Here is a 4,977-nt window from a genome sequence, read left to right on the forward strand (position 1 = left end):
TGATAAAGGATAAATCCCCATCTGTCTGTGGGAACACCCACAACACCCCCTAACCAGGGATTTCCAAAGTTGGCATCTATGGTCTAGGCTTATGGATGCCATTCCTTATGTTAACATATCCCAGGAGATAAAAATCTCAACCTATAAATTTCTTGAGAAACAGATACCTCCTTCCTGACAGCTCTGAGCCCCAGAGATCATCTGGGTCCAACATGTCATCTGTTGCCAATTCCCTACTTGTGCCAATAACAAGAAGTCATATGTGCCCACCCTCACTTGCCTTTTAAATTTTTTTGTGTTTTGAAATGCAATATAGAACAAAATAGGAACTTTTTCTTGAAAGCATACTGGAAGCTATCTTTTGCTCTTCATCCTTAAATATCCTTGAGGGGAAATGTTGCAAAAGTGATTATTAAGGAAATTTTGGTTTCGGGGTGCCTGAGTGGCTCAGTTGGTTAAGCAACCAACTCTTGGTTTCAGCTCAGATTGTGATCTCAGTGTCAAAAGATTGAGTGAGCCCTGCATCTGGCTACACACCTACAGCAGAGTCTGCTTGGGATTCTCTCTCCCTCTCTTTCTGCTCTTTCTCTCTCTAATAAATAAATCTCTTTTAAAAAAAGAAATAAATAAATAAACAAAGAAGCTTTTGGTTTCAAAACTGAAGTTCCATAATCAATATCTAGAGTCAAAATCCTTAAGCAGAGAGAGGACAGGTTTTGCTCATCAGCTTCCCCCGAAGCAACAACCCTGTATGTTGGTTCCTATAGTAATCCCCAAGGACCTTAAGCTCTGTGCCTGTCATCATCCTATCCTTGATGTTGTGAACAAGGAGCCTCAAAATGGTGCTATAATTCAGCCTGAGATGAAAATATGGAAGGAGAAACCATCATCCTAGAATCGTGGAATTTGGAACCAATGGCCTCTTCAACGATTATCTTCTATAACATACTTCTTTTATAGTTAAAGAACTAGGACCAACCAGATATTTTAAGATACTAATGAAGATACTATTCTAGCAAGACAGTGCTAGATAGAGCCAAGTCACCACTTACTTTTTCAGGTATTTTCTTAAAGGCACCAACTAAATAATTAGGAAAAATTAGACTGCAGTGGTGCTATCTATGGACCAATGATTCCATGGTAGGGCAGAACACAGGACTTACCGTTCTTCTATAGATTTAAGCAGCTAAAAGTGAATATCTTTTATTTAGACAATTGGGGAAATCTGAATGAGATCTGTAGATTAGATAATGGTATTAAATCAATGTGAATTTTCTTGTAAAAATTTGTACGTGGTTGTATAAGAGAATATCCTTCCATTGGGGAATTATACACTGAAGTATTTCTGCATGAGGCATCATGTCTGCAACTTACTCTTAAATGGTTCAAAAAATATGTTTGTGTATGTGGAGAAGGAGGGAGGGCAAAAGAGAGAGAGAGACGTGGCTTGAACCAGAATGATAACAAAGATATGAGAAGAAATGCACAGATTGAGGATGTGTTTTACAAGTAAAGTCAAAATATTAGCTGATGGGTTAGATATACAGACTAAGGGAAAAGAGAATCATGGGAAACTCAGATTTTTGCTTGGAATAACTATGTGATGATGGTGTCATCAATTTGAGATAAGGAAGACAGGGGTGGTAAACGACTTTGGGGAAAGAGTTGTCAAAATGGGGTACCAAAAATTCTATTTCGTGCATGCCATGTTTCAAGCACCAACAATGAAATTATGTGGAGATATCAAGTGTGCAGTCGGACATAAGAATCCAGAATATTACACAAAAGGCAAGGATAGAAACAAGATATGAGGGGCAGCCTGGGTGGCTCAGCAGTTTAACGCCAACTACAGCCCAGGGCCTGATCCTGGGGCCCCGGGATCAAGTCCCATGTCAGGCTCCTTGCATGGAGCCTGCTTCTCCCTCTGCCTGTGTCTCTGCCTCTCTCTCTCTCTGTGTGCCTCTCATGAATAAATAAATAAGTAAAAAAGAAATAAGGTATGAAATTAATGCTGATACTATTAAATGTGTGTGTGTGTGTTTTGTTTGTTTGTTTTTGTTTTGTTTGTTTGTTTTTGTCAGCTCTGTGCCCAGCATGGAGCCTGGTGGAAGGCTTGAATTCACAACCCTGAGATCAAGGCCTGAGTGCAAGAGTAGGACGTTTAACCAATTGAGCCACCCAGATGCCCCTATTAAATGTGTTTTCAATTCCAAAGAAACAGAGATTTGACTGTAACCTAGAAATACCAGGGGCTTATCTGATTTCAGAAGTAGAAGCAAATAAAATGTGCCATTGCTGTACTTTTTACAGCTTTTACTATAGCTAGCTCCATGAAATCTTCTCAAAGCTCTTTGATTGTATGGTAGACTTCCAAAAGGTCTGGAACATTGATGCTTCTAGATCTGTTTTTAGTATATTGCTCATGGGGGTAGGATTGGTGATGAAAGGAAAGCGGAATATATGAACAGGGAAAAATCTGATATTTCTCAAAATAAATAGGACTCGTTGAAATAGCATATATATAATTTAACAGAAATAGAATTCTAAAATAAATATCTTTGAATTTCATTATCCTACCAACTTCAAAATTCCTGCAGAGATGAACATGAGGTAGCCTTGCCATTTGACACACTCCTTTGAATAGTTTGAAACAGAGCAGCACTACATTGAATTATATGCTAAAGCAGATGGTGCTACACCAAAGCTCTGGTGTTATTTCTGAAACCATAACTTTAATTTATATTTTCATTACAAATATTGAATCAATTTATATGCTAATTATTTTTCATTACAACATTTAATATAGCACTTTACAATTTCTAAAGCCCTTTTACCAATATTATGTCATTTTGTTCTTCCCTACACCCTTACAAGGTAAAGAAGATATGTATATATTATATATAAAGAAGATGTATATATTTTCCTTATCTGCCAGATAAGGAAAAATGACAGCCTCAGAAATGGCTTGTCTACATTAACATGGCCATTTTGGGACGTCTGGGTGGCTCAGCGGTTGAGCATCTGCCCTTGGCTCAGGGCGTGATCCCAGAGTCCCGAGATCAGAGTCCTGCCTGTCTCTGCCTCTCTCTCTCTCTCTCTGTGTGTGTGTGTGTGTCTCTCATGAATAAATTAATAAAATCTTTAAAAAAAAAAAAAAGATTGGCCATTTTGAATGGCAAGACTCTGCTTAAAGCCAGATCTTCTAACTCTGGGGCTGATTCTCTTTCTGTGGTACTTTAAAGACTTTCATTTTTTTTTTTTCCTATACTGCTGAGTGGATATTTATTAATAGTTTTCCCAATTTCATCATATGCCCAAATGAGATAACTTAGAGTGAAATGAATGCCTAGACATCATGCAATTAGATCAGAAAGAACTAAAATTAGAATTACTATTTCCTGAGTTGCTGTTTCTTAACTAATCCATTGAACATTCATTCACCAATCGTTCGGGAAAGAAGTTCACCACTGTAAAACATTGTCTCTCCGACCAAAATACCTTGAGCTAAAACCTATGACCAAAATATGCCTGGTATAAATTCTCCTGAGAATGCCTCAAATTCAGTTTCTTACCACTTTTACTACATTTTTTTCTCAAGCTTCCAAAGTGATAATGGTTACATTATATAAGCGACATGCATCTTTCTAAAACCTTTTTGCAGAAGGAAGTTTAAAAATCACAAAATTGCTGAAGCAGATGTGGTTATTGCCACACAAAAAAAAAAAAAGGAGGAGGGGGAATAGGAAGTTTAAAAAAAAAAGCTAAACATACAAATAATGTTAGAATATCAGATGTTAGAATGCTTGAGTGGACTCACTCTGGCAGTCACACATGGGAAATCTCACATTTTACATTTTGGAGACATGTCACACACAAAGCCCCTATTCAGTAAAAATGTCGTTATATGAGCATATGATGAATGATTTATTTTGTTTATTTTAGAAGAGGTGTGAGTGCAGTTTAAGACTAGCCCAGAAAATCTCAAGTTAAAATGTTCTCCTATACGTATCACATTTCTCCTCTAAAAATCTCTTTTTTTGATAAAAAAGGATTCATTCTTGCATTCAAACTATAGCTTCTGAATACAAGCTCCAGGATTAGAATTCGATATGGTACCATATCAGCTGGCAACAATTAATTTTGGCCCAAGGCACACATAGTCATGGTCTCGGTTAACCTGTTGCTTACCCTGGAGTATTCCTCTACTAAAAACACAGCTGTTAGATAAAACAGGCCAGAAGGTAAATACCAAAAAGATTTATACTCTTCTGTGTATATTTAGCCAAATCAGAATTATTCTAAGACAGCATCATCCATTATGTGAAAGATGAGTGGTGCAATGTAATCCAAAGTAGTCCATATCTCTGAAAAAGAATTTAGGACATACATTTTAGTAGGATACCTGACATCCTGAAAGTTCACAATTCCTGAAAAAGATGAAGTTATATTATGAATACAGAAGATCTAACTAGATAAGAGGAAGGTTTGATATTCTGGTTGCTAACCACGATAGTTTCAAACCGAAAAATCTTCGTAAATAGTCTGAAATTTGTCCTGCTCTAGCAAGTCTGGCTAGCCCAATTCTAGCTCTTACCCCCATATCCCCAAGTCCTCTTCACTCAGACAAAAGCTCTGATTCTCGGTCTGGCCCCAAGCTTTGAAAACATTGCTGTCTCCCCTTCAGTAGGACAGTTCAGAAGTTCTTTTCATTCTGCTTTTCTGTATTTTCTAAATTCTCTATGATAAGCAACTAAAAATCAGTTTTTAAGAAGCAAGAAAAAAATCTTAAGGGATTTAAGGATCACTGGTTCAGCACATGAGGGATTTAGTAACAAGTGATGCCTGGTCTTCCCATTTGTGCCTCCTAGTTCCAACTCCCAGAAGTGATCATCACCCTCAGACCCTAGGTCTTGTTCTCTCTGCTACCACGGAGGACTTGAGGCCCTTCACTGAGCCTAGCTCTTGCCACTCTCATCC

This window comes from Canis lupus, chromosome 11 (genome assembly GCF_003254725.2).
Source record: "Canis lupus dingo isolate Sandy chromosome 11, ASM325472v2, whole genome shotgun sequence".
In the NCBI taxonomy this organism is placed as follows: domain Eukaryota; kingdom Metazoa; phylum Chordata; class Mammalia; order Carnivora; family Canidae; genus Canis; species Canis lupus.